Raw genomic sequence first — 17,421 nt, 5'->3', positions numbered from 1 at the left:
AATGTGTTCAAAACTAAAAGAAGATATGGGCTTAATGAACAAACAGGTAGATAATCTAGGCAGGGGTATTCAAACTATTTTATAAAGGAAGCAAATAGAATTAGGTAAAAACAAGTATAATAACTGTAATGGAAATGTCACTAAATGAGTCTAACTGCAGACTGTAAATATCAAAAGAATGATGTTTGATTGTAGTTGTAAGAAGAAAAAAACTAAACAGAGCATTAAAAACCCATGGGTCTATATGGACTTGATCATCAGAGAAGAGAGATGAGGCATAAAAAATTTGAAAGAAATAAGAATTTTCCCCAAATTTTGGGGGGAAAATAATCTACTTACAGGTTAAAGAAGCTAAGTCAACTACAAGCTGGGTAAAATCAAGGAAAACCACACAATAAACATATCCTTGGGTGAGAATTTTAAAATTATAATAATAGTAATTAATTAACTAATAACATGGAGGTCAAAAAAGAAACACAAGAATTAAAAAAAATTCTCACTAAATATATGTAAAAGTACTATATATAAAAATATGTGAGGTTTAGCTGAAATAGCACTTGGATTAAATGTATTGTTTTAAATGCCTGTACTAGAACAAAGAATGTTCTTAAATCAATTATTAAGTTTCTACTTAATATGCTATAAAATAAAGAGGAAATTCAATGCAAAGTCAGAAGAAAGAAGTAATACATAAAAAAGCATATGTCAATAAATATAAAATACTTAAAATAAAACCAAATGTTGATTCTTTGAAGAGGTTAATAAAATTGATACACCCTATGCAAAACTAGCCAAGAATAAAAAGAGGGGAAAAGTACAAATTAACATAAAAAATGATATAAATGATGCCAGTGCAAACCATGTAGATGTTGAAAAGATACTAATGGAATATTGCAAATAATTTTATGCCAATAGATTTGAAAATTTAGATGAAACTGGAAAATTTCTTGAGAATTCAAAAAGTGACTTACCAAAACTGACACAGGACAAGTAGAATATCTGAATAGTCTAAATCTATTAAAGAAATTAAGTTTTCATTATGAAGTCAGAAGTCTTCCTGAATGGAAAATACCAGGCCCAGGAGGTTTAACTTTTATGATTTATCAAATATCTAAAGAAAAATAAGAAAAAAATATTACACAAATTATTTTTAAAAAAATAGAGGGAGAGGGAACACTTTTGGACATACATTATGAAGCAATCATAACTCTCAATTTTAAAAAAACCTGATAAAGACATTACATCAAAAGAAATTTACACATCAGTATTCCTCATGGGTATGAATACAAAAATACTCAATAAAATTGAGTATTTGCTCAATTTGCTCAATAAAATTGAGCAAATTGAATTTAGTAATATATGTAGAAGATAATACTTTATAATTAAGTAGGATTTACCTTGGGGAATACAAGATCACTTCAAATTTGAAAGATCAATTAGGGTAACATAATATTAACAGAATAAAGGAGAAAAGCTATAAAATCCTTATAAAGTAAAAGTCATTTGACAAATTCAACCCTTGTTCATGATAATGACTAAAAAACCCTCTCACCAAACAAATAATAAAAGGAAACATCCTTAATCTAATAAAAGATATCAACAAAAATTCTACAGATGTTATATTTCATGATGAAAATTAAATGCGTTTTTTTTTTCACAATATTGGGGGGGGAATACCACAATCAATAAGACAATTATATCAAAGTTGCAAGATAAAATGTCAATATTCAAAATCAATTGTATTTCTATATGTTAGCAAAAACAATTGGAAATTAGATGTTTATAATACAACTTTCAATATTATCCCAAAACTTAAGATGCATATGTTTTAGTTTAATGAAAGATGTACAAGACCTCTACACTGAAAATTACAGTGCATCACTAAGAAATATTAAAGAACTCCACATAAAAGAAGAGTTATACCATTTTATGGATCAATAATCTTAAGAAGTATGTTCTCCTAAAATTGATCTATAAATTTAATGCAATCCAATAAAAATCTCCCAAAATTTTGAAAAAATTGACAGGCTATTTTAAACTTTATATGAAAATGCAAAGGACCTAGAATTACCAAAACAATTTCTTAAAAAGAACCTAGTTGAAGACCTTATACTACCTCATGTTAAGACTTAATATAAAATTTCAGTGATCAAGCCCTAATCAGTGTGGCTCAGTTAGTTGGGTGTCATCCCACAAAGCAAAAGGTCAATGGTTCAATTCCCAGTCAGGGCACATGCCTGGGTTGCAAGTTTGGTCCCCAGTGGGGCATGTATGAGAGGTAACTGACCAATGTTTTGCATGGCCTTCCCTCTCTTTCTCCCCACTTCCCCTTTCTCTAAAAGTAAATAAATACATATTTTTACTATTTTTAAATATTATCATTTAAAAAATTAAATGATAAAGATAGTGTGTCATTAATCTAAAGATCAAAGAAACACGATACAGGGTTTAAAATAAAGCCTCATTTTTATTGCCAATTGATTTGCAGCAGAAACCAAGTTGATTTAATAAGGGAAGCAAAACCCTTCCACAAATGATACCAAAACAACTGGATAGCCATATTTAAAAAAATGAACCTCACACCATTCAGAAAAATTAATTTTCAGTGAATTATAAATGTAAATGTATAAATAAAACTATAAAGCTTTTAGAATAATACATTGAAGAAATTTTTCTCAAAATTGGATAGGCAGTCATTTCCTAGGCAGGGTAGCAAAAAACTCCACAAACCATAAAAGAAATATAAATAAATTTATATCTTTTGCACTTTGAAAGATACCATTAAGAAAACAAAAAACTATGGAAAACAGTATGGAATTTCCTCAGAAAACTAAAAATGAATCTGCCTTTTGACCCAGCAATTCCACTGCCAGGATTAATTCCTGAGAACCCTGAAACACCAATGCAAAAGAATGTATGCAGCCCAATGTTCATAGCAGCACAATTTACAATAGTCAAGTGTTGGAAGTAATCTAGGTGCCTGTCAGTAAATGAATGGATCAAAAAACTATGGTACATCTACACAATGGAATTCTATGCAGCAGAAAGAAGGAGCTCCTACCCTTTGTAACAGCATGGATGGAACTGGAAAGCATTATGCTAAGTGAAATAAGCCAGGCGTTGAAAGACAAATACCATATGATCTCACCTTTAACAGGAACCTAATCAACAAAACAAACAAGCAAGCAAAATAAACTAAAGACACTGAAATTGAGAACAGGCTGACAGTGACCAGAGGGAAGAGGGGAGGGAATTTCAGGAGAAAAGAGTGAAGGGTTTACAGGAACAAGTATAAAGGACACATGGGCAATAACAAGGGGGTGGGGTGGAAACATGAGGGACATGGGGATGGCTGGGGGTGGGCTGAGGTGGGGGCAAAAGGCAGAAAACTGTACTTGAACAACAATTAAAATAAAAATTTTTAAAAATCCACTCATAAAAAAATAAAATAAGGCACTGACTGAGAGAAAATATTCACAGTATTTATATATTTCACAAAAGACTTGTATTCAGGATACATAAAGAACTGTTACAATACATAAGATAACTCTATATAAAATGGGCTGAAAGTTTGAACAGATGTGAATAGGCAAAAAGCACATGAAAAGATGTTCACTATCATTAGTCATCAAGGAATTCACAATGAGATTCCACTATTCATCCACAAGTACAACTAAAGTTTAAAAACTGGAATTAACAAGTCAGTAAGTGAGGCAACTAGAACTCTCCCACATTGTTGTAAGACTGTAAAGTTGTACAGCCCCTTTGGAAAAGTTTGACAGTGTCATATAAAGTGAAGCTTATAGTTACCATAAAACCATTAATTTCACTCCTACATGTTTTTCTCAGAGAAACAGAAACATATGTCCTCAAAAATACTTATACAGTGATATGTACAGCAATTATTCATAATAGGCAAAACTAAAAACAACCCAAAGGTCTGTCGATAGGTGAATGAATAAAGAAATCATGGCATATTCATACAATAGAATAATGCTCACGAACAAAAAGGCTTGAGTTGCTAGTACATGCAACCACATTGGTGAATTTCAAAAAGCAGCCTGACCCGAAAGAGTACATGCTGTAGGAGTTCCTTCATATAACATTCTAAAACGGGCAAAACTAATCTGCAAAAACAGAGATCACATCGGTGGTGGGGGTGGGGGGAAGACCAGGGGATTTTGACTGTAGAGAGGCAAAAGGAACTTTCTGGGTGATAGAATAAGGTCTATGTCTTAAAAGGGTTGGTGGTATCCACTTGAAAGTACACATGCTTTGCAAAATTCGTTGAACTGTGCACCTAAAAACTGTGCTTATTTTACTTTATGTAGATTATTTTTCATTACAATTAAAATAAAAATTTTGAATGAGAAAAGTGACTGGTGAAAATGTATGTATCTCAAGGGCAGTAATATAAGTGGGGAAGGGGATGCAGCCAATCATCTAGTATATTAGGAGCACAGGCCGAGAATTCATGTTGCTGGTAGATGCTGTTATGACTTGAACACCTGGTGCTTTGTAAACCTGAGCTGGCAGTTTACAAAAGTAATAGTTTAGTGGTAATAGAAATCAAGCATAAAGTGTAATTGCCATAGCTATATTTGTAGTCAAGTAGAAATTTAGTATGATTCGACTAATTGAAAAACATGAAAAATCTATTTTAAGGAGTGTTCTCCTGGTAGAAAAAAATATATTAGCAAAATTAAACTGAAATAATAACAAAAAAGAGTCCTATCTGTCCTGGAGATTCTGGATCATCACCAAGCTACTGGAGTTTATTAGAGGTTTTATCTACTACTCAACCGGGGGAACTGCGTACCAAAGCTGAAGATTTCTCAGTCAGAAACATGCCATATGCCTCTCAGGTATTAGTAGGCTCTCCTAAGGTCATTGCTAAGAGGTTAGCAACTTCTACATCCAGATATGGGCTCCTTTTAGATTAACTGTTTATTCAGATTCTGATAATATCTGAATGAACCATTTCAATGGCTTCCTAAATTATACTGCTGTCCATACAGTATCATGGTTGTCTCTCACAAACACAAATATGATCACGCTAACTTTAGCTAACTCCTCCACTGCATACATGAGCATTCCAAACTCTGGCATAGTGTGCATGGTTCCTCACACTATGGCTCCAGCCAATCTGTCCATTTTTCTCTTCCACCACACCCTTTCCACAATCAATTCTCCAGGCACTCTAAAGTCCTCCCCACCCACCAGTTATGCCACATTCTCTTATAAATCACTCACTATTCCCAAAACTCAAAGGCTTGGAAAAATGCTTAAACATTCATGCAAACCCACTTCCAATGTCATCTCCTGTGTGAAAATTTTCTCACCTGTCCAAGACAAGTGTTTCCTTCCTCCCAGTTGCTACCTTACTTTGTGCAACACGCTGTTACAATATTAATGTCATTTTATTCAGATTGCACGTTATTATGTCTAACTTAACTATCAGATTTTGATCAGTTTAATATCAGGTACTCTGCATCATTTACCATTAACTTTCCCCAGCACCATGCACAGAACATGAATCTCAGTAGCAACTCAATAAATGTTTGCTGAAGAATGAATATTTGATCAGATATAAAGCTTTTCCATTAAGATATAGAAGAGTATGGGTTCCCCATACTAAATCGAATACTCTCCATACACAAAAAGATTTTCTTTTGGGCGGGGGGGGTCAGGGCGTAGACAGAGGAACTCCCACACCTCGTCAGTTTCCACAATCTTGATGCAAGAGGAATACAGAGTCCTGCACCTTGAAAAAATGATCAACTTTATCTACATAACTACTTCAATGGGGATAACTCAGGACAGATTTCATCATAGGAAAAAATTAAAAGGAGACTTTTAAAATAAAACTATTTTGTTAAAAATATTGTATGAGAACTCAAACATCCAAAAGTAAATGGTTTCCAAAGCAGTGGTGTACCCACTGTTCATACACTGAAGGAATGACATGCTTTGAAGCCTTGGTTACTAATGAAAAAGTGGACGATGACACCAACACTGTAGGTGTCTGCTGAATCAAAGGGGTTGGCAAAAAACCATGTGGCAACACACAAAATTTGAAGCTGTTTAATGCCAGTGCTAATGGATGGAAATTTAAAGTATAAGATTGATTTCCTTGCATAACACAAATAGAGGTGCAATCACACAATCTAAGCAGATCTGCACATTGATCAGAACATAGAGAACACTGCAGATTATATGTATAACATATACAACACATGTAGATATATATATATATAACCTCATGCTTTTATATATAATGGAGATATATGTATATCTGCACTCAGAGAAAAAAATTGCATGGGGTTATACATCTCTGGTTTCCCTACTGTGCCAAAGCATCTTCAAACACGAAGAGAGCTGCACCCAGGACACCCTGCTTCCTTTCCCACAGCCTGACATTGTTCAAGTTCTTACTTGGGAATGCATCCAAGGACCAGAGCACAAAGATGTGCTGTATATAATTTTAAGTAAAACAATTTTATTACAAAAACTGAAAAATGACTGAAGGAGAGAAACTTGTCCTACTCATGGGTACTTCTATAAATTCACAAAAGACTGCATTGTACTGTACCCAGTAATCATTATTAAGCATTAGTGTAGAACTTTATATTTACAAAGTGCTTTGTAGTCTTTTATATTATTATTCCTCACAGCAGTCTTATGAGGTAGGTTGGTATTGTTAAATCTATTTTACCCCACTTCAGGAGGTGCCTCTTTGAAGTACTTTGAAATAACCTTAAAGAATGAAAACCCTTTAGTGTGTCTGGAAGAACAAGGTGAAAAAAAAGCCCATGGTACAAGCTTGTGTCAGAAAGGAAATCCTAAAGGGAGTCTGTGTGCTGGGAAGGAGATCAGAGGCCAAAACAGAGGCTGGAGCTTGCACCAATTGGTTTGGGAAAATGGACAACCCGAATATAGTGAGATTTATGAGCGAGGCTGGTTACAGAGCCTATTTTCTTCTTGGTTTCACTAGAAAACCTGATCTGGGGCATTGATAAATTGTTGATGAACCAAATACTTTTGTATGATATCCAAATGAGATGTTGGATGGTTTCTATATCACATTAAATATAACCATAAAAGGTGAAATGATGAAATGCAGTGCGATTAGTCACTGGCTTTGTTACATATCTGAACATTAACTAGTACATAGGAAAAAATTTTATTTGCATAACCTTGAAAGATAAACTTTATCTTTTTTCCATATTAAAAATATTCTCATTTGTTTGGGAAACTTAGAAAATAAGAGTTTGAAAATTTCATCCATACTCCCAAATATCTAAGATAATTAATATTAAAAATTTTAATATTTCCTTCACATTTTTTCTAAGCATACTTTGTATTGTTCTGATTATATAATGCATCTAATTTTACTTGTTCTTTTTTATTTAACATTTTAATGTAAGCATTAGTCTCTGTTTTGTGTAACAAACACTAAGGCCTATAGCTCCTCTAAGCCTGCATTAATTTACTGAGTCCTAGAAAGCACAGAAATTTTAGTTACTTTTAAAATCTAATATAATGAATTTCCCTAGTAATGGCAGAAAATTGTCACAATTTGCATGAAATGGATCATCAGTCTCGTGGCTTTAAATGCTACCTGTATGCTGATAACTGCCAACTTATATGCTCATATTTCTCTTCTGAATTACAGATTCGTGTGTCCAACTGCCCACTCAGCCCTTCCATCTGAATGTTTAATGGGCATCTAAAACCTAAAAGGACCCAAACTAAAATCTTGATTATTAGTCTAACCTTGTACCCCATGAAGCCTGTGCCTCTAGGGATCCTCCTCTTTGAGTTCATGGAAACTCTACAATGCTTACAGTTGCTCAAGCCAAAACTAGGAATCAGTTTTCATTTATGCCGTACCCAATACCCCATTTATTAGCAAACTCTCTCAACTAGACATTCACAATCTAACTTTGGCCCATAATCTCTACTGATGTCACCCAGGTTCAAGTCACCAAGTTCTGGATCATGGTGTTAGCCTGCTACCTGGCCTCTGCTTCTGCCCTTGTTCCCTTTGACACTGTTGACAATCTAGAAGCTAATGCTACCCTGTTCAAACCTACCAGAACACACCCCTCCTTTGCTGGAAACCTCATAAAGGCTTTCCATTACACTTAGAGCATAGGCCTTCCTTGGACTTAAACCCACAGGATATGCCCCACCCACCACCCTGCACGCACACTTTCTTATCTCGGACCTCATCTCCAACTACTGCCCAGGGTATCCATTCAGCTCCAGCCACACTGGACCCCTCCTATGACCAACCGGCATTCTCCTGCCTTGGGACTTTTTCATTTCTTGTCCCCTTCCCTGACATGCTATTTCTCCAAATAGACATACAGCTCCCTCCCTTCCTTCCACAGCTATTCCCTTCCTAGCCACTCCATCTGCATTTTAACAGCTAGTCCCACCCCTAAACCATCTATATCCCTTCCTTCCCTACTTTCTCTTTAGTGTTTATCCTGCTTAATATATCCTTCCCCACCAGAATGTAAACCAGAATGTAACAAGAAAATTAGGGTGTAGATTTTTGTCTGTTTTATTTGTGGCTGAATTTCCAGTACCTAAAACAGTATTCAATACCCAGTATGAGACAAATAAGTATTTGTTCAATAACTGGACCTTCTCAGGCAGAGTATATGGGAATATCTTTTAACAGGCATAGCTAATTTTAAAATTAGGGTACAATGGAAAGAGCTAAGGAAAATGTATTCAAAGACAAGGCAATGTAAAGTAGCCAGTACAATGCTGAGAGGCCGCTGAGGGTACAGGCCAAAGTTCTAACAAGTCCTCATCTTAGGAAGACATCTTTGATAATTAAGGCCAAGATTTCTGAGGTAGCCTACTCTCCTTCTAAGATCCAGAGCAGTTTGGGGGTTAGGTTCTAATGAAGTCTTTTCTGCTTCATGGCACTGGTAGCTTGGGAATTTTGTGTAATAAATAAGTTTCTACAATTTCTGGTTCTCATACCATGTTTAAGAAAAAATTAACCCCAGGAAAAGAATTTTATGTTGCTAAGATATCATTCTTGAACTAAATGAATATACATTAAATGTAAATAATCATAGAGATAATAAAATTAGTTTTGTGCAGCGATTTGATTTCTAAAATGTTCTTATAATTTATAAAATATGACCGTTTGCACCAGGTTCTACTGCCATGTTCAAAATTTGTAAGGTTTCTATGAGAGTGAAAATAACTAAAAAATAAATAATTAAACAAAAATGTTAGCATTTTAATTAATTGTCTCTTAAGGATAAATAAATAGAACTTATACAAAGTCCATTGATAGAACGAATTAATGTTCCAAAGTAACAGAGAAAAGTTTAACTGAATCAGCACAGATGAATAATTAAGGTAAGGTTAACTTATCAAAATTAGCTTTCAAAACAAAGCTACCTAATAATCATTTTAATTGTTTGTAGTGGGGAAAATCCTTAAGGATTCAGGCCTATATATATGAGCCCAACAACTTACTGAGGTCATTTCTTAAACCTTAAGCAATGGGCTTTAATGTAAGCAAGAGTTAAGACTTCATTTTTATTTGCTAACAGCACTTCACTGCAGGGACAATTTCTCACTTTTCCTGAAGGCACTAACACAAATTTTAGTGATTATTGCTGAATGCTAGACCATGTGCTACACGGCACAGTGTGGCATGTGGTGGGCTAACTTTGTAGCAATGCAATTTAGATTCTAGAAGATAGACACACATATGAAAACTATCAAGTAACTAAATTTTTACCCTGATGAATATCTGTATATGTCACATCAAAACCCATCCCCCTAAAAATAGACTGCATTTATTTTACAAAAAGGGGTACGATGTACAGCTTTTGAAATGTCATTTCTTGTTTATTATGCAAGACTATATTCAATTTTCTTGTCTGGGTTTTAAAATTGGTAATTACTGAAAAAGAAGATGATATGAAAATACTCTGCCAAAAATTCATAAAATCAAAGTAAAATATCATGATAAGAACAAAACTCCCAAATATGCTTTCCTTCTTAATCAATAAATTTTTGAGTATATCATGTATAGTTCCAATAACTGTTTCATCTACCAAGGCATTAGTAACATCTGTGAATTCTCTTCAGGATGTGAATTGCCTCTGTTAAAGTTGAATAATAGAAACAAAATGTTTGTTTCACTCTAATATAGTACAAATTCAATATTCATTTTATAATGGACCATCACAGAGGTAGCCTTAGCTAGTCACACCATCACAGCCCTAGAATTCTACTGTTCCCAAATAACTCAACCCGGAAAACTCTGAGAAATTCCCTTCCTGGCACTACTAAATAACTTACAATTTGAGGAGAGTTTTAGCTACCTTGAATCTGTACAGACACCAAAACAAATTTGAATCCCCAATACATTGACCAGAGATTTATTGAGCCCTTTGCATGTGTTAGTCATTGTTCTATCAATAGAAATTTAGTGTTCAACTAGATAGATGTGGAACAAGGAAGACAGAAATAAATAATTATAAAATCCGAGTTAGCCATGACAGATTGAGTATAGATTGTACCTGAAAGTCCACTAAAATGACACTAAAAACGCATAAACTCACAAAGACACAGAGAATAGGAGAAAATCAATAACAGTATAAGTCAACAAAACTGAGATAATAGAAAGTAGATGGATACTAGGTAGTTGGCTGGCATAGGTTTCAACCTTCACCTCTCTGCTGAGCTCCTAGGCAGGGAGAAGAGGTGAATGCTGGGAACTGCAGAAGGAGATCATTAAGAGATAAACTCCTCAGTACTCAGAATTCCACAAAAATCCTGGAAGAGGCACTAACTGTCTCTGACATGAGGTGTATAGAGGTGAAGCTGAAGGCAGCTGAGTTGATTAAAAGTCTGAACAAAAAATAGACTCCTCTAGTCTCTGCCCTAGCCAGGTGGTTTATGCTCTGTAGATGCTGTGTCCAAGAGGCATCAACATCTACATGGTAAATAAAAAGAGTAAATGAAATCCTGTGTGCTTGATGGAAAATACTCAGCCTCTTTCCCTTCAGCTCCTAGAGGATTTGTTGCCTAGCTTTATACTCCTTTCTCTGTCTCATGGAAGAGATTGGACCATCCCTCTCTGGAAACTCTCACAAGCCCAGGAGAAAATACCTATCAATACTACAATTTGGAATGCCAGAGAAATGCTCTCCCATGTATAATCTGTCATAGTGAGTCCCACCAGCTGGAAAGCTCTACCAATGTACATAAAAGTTCTAATTTATCATCTCTCAGTGTCTCACTTTTAAGTACAAATGGGTGGCCAAAGATCACGACATATTAGTAATGTATCTTACCATACCAGACCAAAGCAAAGTAATTAGAAAATAAAAGAAAATTGGGGAAAACAAAGAACGGAAGAAAATTCTAAGCAACTATAATACATCTATCTCTTCCTGGGGATAAGAGATATGGCATTCATAAAACAAGAATAGAATGTTACTTGAAACAGAAGGGGGTAGCATTCAAAGAACAATAAGGAGTCCTTAAAATTAAAGATAATAACAGAACTTATCAAGTTTGGGAGATAAAGCTGAATAATTTACCTGTAAAGTAAAATAAAATAAAACAAATGGCAGTCACAAAGACAAGGTAAATATCAGAAGAAAAAATTTTAATAAGACAATGATTTCAGAATCCCAAGATGTCTAAGAGGAATTCCAGATTGAAAGACTGAGAAGTAAAAGGAAAGGATATTATCAATAAAGTGATATGAGAATTTTTTAAAGAATTGAAGTATGTGAGTTTTTAGATTGAAAAAGCTGAGGGGATTCCCAGTTCTGTAAGTGAAAACTGATCAACAACAAAGTACTTTATTATTAAATTTTAGAACACCAAGAATAAAGAAGGAATCTTTAGAAGAAAGCATGTGAGAGGGGAAAAGTGAACAACAACAAAAGTCATATCCAAATAATAAAGCATTCTAATGACATTATAATTATCAAACAACAATGGAGATATGCCTTCAGAATTCTGAGGGAAAAATATTATTTCCAACCTATAAGTCTATACCCAACAAAACTATCAAGAAAGTGTGAGCGTAGAATAAAAAAAGTTTAGACATTTATAGCTTCAACAGTTTATTTCAGAGGTTCATCCATTCTTAGGAGAGTTCTAGAGAATATGCTCCAGCAAAACAAAGGTATAAACCATAAAAAAAAAATAAGATTCAAGACATACAGAATTCAGCACTACAGAAGGGGAAATCCCAGGGCAAGAGTGAGCAGAAGTGACAAGATAATGCCCCAGGCATGGAAAACAAGCAGTTTAGATTGGGATAGAAGGCCAGAAAGCACCAAGACATATGTTAGAAGTCCCCAGGGGGTGGAGGAGAGATAGTATTGAAAGATGATCAAATACGCTTCACCATACTGAGACTCATTTCACATATAGTTTTGGGATGAATTAGCAATAGGCACAAGAAAACTAAACAAACCAAATTTTTTAAAAATAAAAGGAAATTACTAACTTTAGGGAAAATTTGTTTAAGAGAAAGGAATTATAACCAAAATACATTATGTGATTCATCAGTATAGTATGAGAATGGTATATATTAACAATAATCTAAACAATGACTATATTCCAATTTGGCTATTGGGGAATATGAATGACTGTAAGAGATTCAAGCTTTAGCCTTTTAAAGTAGGAAGTTAGTAAATAACTACTACAATTTTAAAGTCTGCAGCTGCCAGATAAGCTCTCAGAAGGTCATGGGGTAGGTTTCTATCATAAATATTGCAGTAGTATTAGACTTTTTCCACCATGCACACATATTTTTGAATATAAATAAAAATTGTGTAAATGCTGATATAATCATAGTAAGTATAAAGGAGAAGTATTAAGGGTCATGAGAGATTACTTAGCCTTACATTGACAAAGTAATATATTACATTTCTCTACTCTAGCTTGGGTTCCCTGTGAAATGAAGAATTGCATGGAAGAAATTTGGGGGGAGTTTCTCTGTGGGAGCGACACTCACAGGGGAGTGACAGGAGAAGAACTGCATGGGGGCAGGGGTGGGGGGAGAAGTTAAAGTGAGAAGCAGTTGCAACAAATGCCTCACATGGAGCCATGGAGCTGGGACAACCCTATAGAATTGTCCCAAATGAAGCCAGGGAGCCAGGTCTTTGACTCCATTGACCAGTTACTGGGTGAGGACCAATCCAACACAGGAGGTACAATCTGTGACATAACATTAAGTGAGGCAGTTTCTGCAGAAGAAGGCATGTTTGTGAAGAGACACTTAGCTCTGAGCCATCAGCCAACACTGTCAGCAGCTAAAAATGGGTACATTATTAATGATTAGCAGCAAACCAGACAAATCAACAAATCAATTTGCAGAGTTTTATATGTCAAATTGGTGGAATTTAAAGCTTTTTTGTTTTTTAAAAGAACACAAAAATCAAAAAGCTTTTTGAGATGGTAGGAAACTTTCAGAAGTAGACTACAATTATTTGTTTTCTCCATAATGCTACTAATGCATACTGGAAACAGTACTTTTGTAAGCTAATCATAAAAGAGAATAACATTTCTTGTGGAAAATGCCTTCAGAGCCACCCCTTCGAATGAACAGACATGTCTCCTGGATAGTAACTACTTGAAGGAGATGTGGGGATGCCACTTCACCTGATGGATATCTTTCTGGGGCTACCACTCCAAAGACCTGGAGGTAAGAGTGTGGGAAGGTAGGAAGTTTAGAGGAGGAGAGAGAGATCCTGCAGGGTATCAGCAGTAAAGGGGGTGTTCCACTTTCCTCCTAACTCTCCCTCTTTGCCCAAGAAGCCACTGCAAGTCCATCCACTACCATCACTTGGGGGAGCTGTGAAGTAGGATGAGAGGAGAGTGTCACCCAGGCAGCTTACATTGTGTGTTCTGCAACTTTTAAATAGAAGAAAAGAGAAACGAGGAGCTCTGTTGTCAGCAGACAGGGAATTCTACCCAGCTGAACCTGTTGTTTGTGAGAGACTCTCTTGTTTTAGTGTGTATTTACTGAGTGCCTGATGTATGCCTGGCATTGTGTAGGACACCAGAAAGAAGGCAAGGGTAAATCTACATGATCCAGATATTTGAGCCAGCAATTAAAACATTGCAGATTGCCTGTTGTGAGAAAACTGAACTTAATCTAACTTCCCTGAGGAATGTTGAAGGGTATGACTGTCATATGTACTATATACACTGTCAGGGACAACCTTAGAAGGGACTGATAAAGAATTAGGAGGACGGGACCTCAGAGTAAGCTCAATATAACTACTGGTGCAAATTAATTATCTGCTGAGTGTTTACTAAAAGTAAGATGATGTGTAACAACTGTAGTTTTAAATAGAGCTGAAAATCCACTACAAATTTGTAGCTACTTGTTAGCTACTTGCATGCATTCAGGGTACTTACTTTGCTTAAAAATAAAATCAGCTAATTCTAAATTTATGATTTGGCATGTTCCTTTGGGTCTCAATTTCTTTTGTTTCCCCTCCCAACACTGTATAGATATAGGCAAAACAATAATAAGAAAAAATGTATATGTGCACTATTATTCAAAATAGTCCTATCATTCAAAGACATCATGAATATTTAACTAGAAAATTCATTCTACAGCCTTTAGAACTCCTTCAAGCAATATGATTTCATGGCAGATTCAACTTTTAGCAAAATGCCATTTACAAAGTGGTTTAAATAAAAAAGTAAAACATGCATTTGAACCATCTTAGAATCAAAGAGCATTTAAAAATATCCAACAAACTATCACTGCCTCCTGCGTATGCCATTTCAACCAGTCAGATAGTAAAGGTAAACGCACGTAACACAGGTTTTATGTTGAATGGTTCCAAGTATTCAACATGACTACCGTTACAGCAGCTCTAGAGTTAACATTTCACAGTAAATTTGCTTCTTCCAAAGGCATAGTTCTGCCTGTTTGCATAATCTGTTACCAATCTTTTGCCCTTGCCACATTTTCTACCATTCTTAGTAAGTTTTGTGTTGGGTTTATCATTATAATTTCATGTTGACCACACACCATGAGTAATTCATTTTTCAATTGATTTGTGCTGTTTACAAAGTGCCAAATCAACTATTACCAAAGTTCAGCTTTTAAATTCTGACAGCTCTAGTAAATAAAACACTGTCTGAAACAAAGGAATTGCTGAGCTCCATTTGGAAGAATTCTCTTTTGATCTAATTATCCAAATCCAGTCAGCGATGACTTCACATAAACTCAAATGATAAGAAATTGCTGTTACCATGAAGACAAATTACATGTGTTTACACTTTGGCATTTCAGTGTATAACAGTACACAAATGTTTCTATTTGTTTTATGTGTCTTATGTACAACTCAAATGCTTCTGCAAATACCATATTCCAAAACATGTCTTCCCTTAAAAAATGCTAAAAAAAATACATACGTAATTGTTTATTTATAGAATCACATTCGTGCCAGGTAAGAAAATGCATACCCATGTTGGCATCAATTAGGTTATATCAAGAGGAGGCTTGTGTTTTCTTATCTAGTAAGGAGCAGGTGGTCTAGCAACCCCCGAACAACTGGCAGCCTAGTTCACATTCTGCAGAGCAGCTGCCTCCTATTTTAACTGGCATTGCATCACAAACACAGTCGTCGCTGTGTAACTTGTAACTCTGACAGTAATGGACCTTATTCCCACACCATTCTGTAGTATTTGAGCAGATTTTCTAGTTTGTTCACATTGATACCATTTAGAGGTCTAACTAATGCAAGTATTTATCCTTGCCAAAAGCTGGTATGGTTGATAATCCTTTAACTTTTCTGAGTATTACCAATACCAGAATACTGAAACTTCTTTAGGTATTGTTAAAGAAAACTTGGAATTCTGTAGCATGGAACTTTGAACTCTATTAAAGGTACCCAAAATGTTCACTGAGAATGAATCAACCAAACACTATGTATTAAGAACTATATACTGTTTACTTGAGAGGTAACTATAATACAATACACTTCAAAACCTAAACAGTGTTGTTCTGGTATTGACTGATTAAACAATCCCTCTTCATCAGGATGTACTGAAACCCTCAGCCACCTCAGAAATGCCTCAGTCTATGACAGACTCATGCACATTTACTCTTTCATGGCCTGCTATCCCCTGCCTCCTACTTCAGCAAGATCAACTCCTTGCTGAAGTAGTGAGGAAGTAAATGAAGAAATTGTCCAATTCTCAGTCTCTAGTCCATTCTTTTCAGCACAGATTCTTCATCAATGGTCTAAGAAGACCAGAACTGAGGTAATTTGTCTGAAGTTGTCTCCATCAGCAAAGCTCTGCCCTTTGCCAATTTAAGAAAATACACTCTCCTCATTTCTTTCTTTTTAAGCCTTGACCTATATGGATGGTGACTGAGTAAAATGACTACTGTGGTTTCCGACTTCCTGGGAATGACCCCTCTCTGTTTACAGTTCTGTACATTTTTTCCCCTAAGGTTTAATATAGCAGCTGGCGAAGTTTTACATCTCACTCTAGCTTCTGGCAAGATGAGAACAGAGCAGCTCCCAGGCTTGATGTAACATAAAAAGTCTCCCTTTGGGATCCTCCAGTTTAGACCCCCACCACCATCCCAGTTCAGGCGCCTGGGCCCTGGCTGATTAACCATTTGGTGATCATTTCCCAAGGTCTGCCTACGCAGAAGCAGAACAGTTCCAAAATTATTTAGACCATGAGACCCGTCCAAGCAATTACTTTTCTTTGTTTTTCTAAGAACTCATAGACACTTTAGTCATGTCGACTGCTACACATATATAAAAATCCATTTGACCAAAATTTGACCATTTTGGCCAAAAATTACTATTCAGTCAGAAGCTAGTTCAGTTCCTTAAAACAGCAAAGGCACAAACCTATAATTTGTCTCATTGTCTCCTCTCTTCTCTTGTATAAATATCAACTGGCTGCTAATCAAGTCAAAGCATAGAAACTTTCTAAGGAAAAATAAGCATTTGCAAACAGAATTGAAAAACAAATCACTTCAATAGCTTAGATTTGCACTTCGAAAGAGTCAAACTAAACTAATCACAGTAGGAATTGATGGAGGATAGCTCTGGATTTCAAGTTATTATAATTTTTCAATGTCTGTCTCACATTTTTAGCTGTCTGTCAGATATAATTACTTCAGAAATTCCATCTTCAGTGCTTGTTCTCTGTTTAGGGCCTCAGGGAACAGCTATAAAAATGAATTAGTCCCATGAAAACAGACTACTTATGGGTGTTTTGTGCATGGTATTTGGACTATAGAATAGGCATTCTGTAACCTTGACTTGACAGGAGTTCAAGGTGACTGAAGCACAGCATTGGAGAAGGCAATGAATACAAACCCATAAAGACGATTCTGTGTTGTTCCACCCAGCCCACCCCCTACTC

The sequence above is a fragment of the Phyllostomus discolor genome, chromosome 4 (assembly GCF_004126475.2).
Source record: "Phyllostomus discolor isolate MPI-MPIP mPhyDis1 chromosome 4, mPhyDis1.pri.v3, whole genome shotgun sequence".
In the NCBI taxonomy this organism is placed as follows: Eukaryota; Metazoa; Chordata; class Mammalia; order Chiroptera; family Phyllostomidae; genus Phyllostomus; species Phyllostomus discolor.
The sequence above is the reverse complement of the archived record's forward strand: the minus strand, read 5'-3'. Positions refer to the sequence as shown.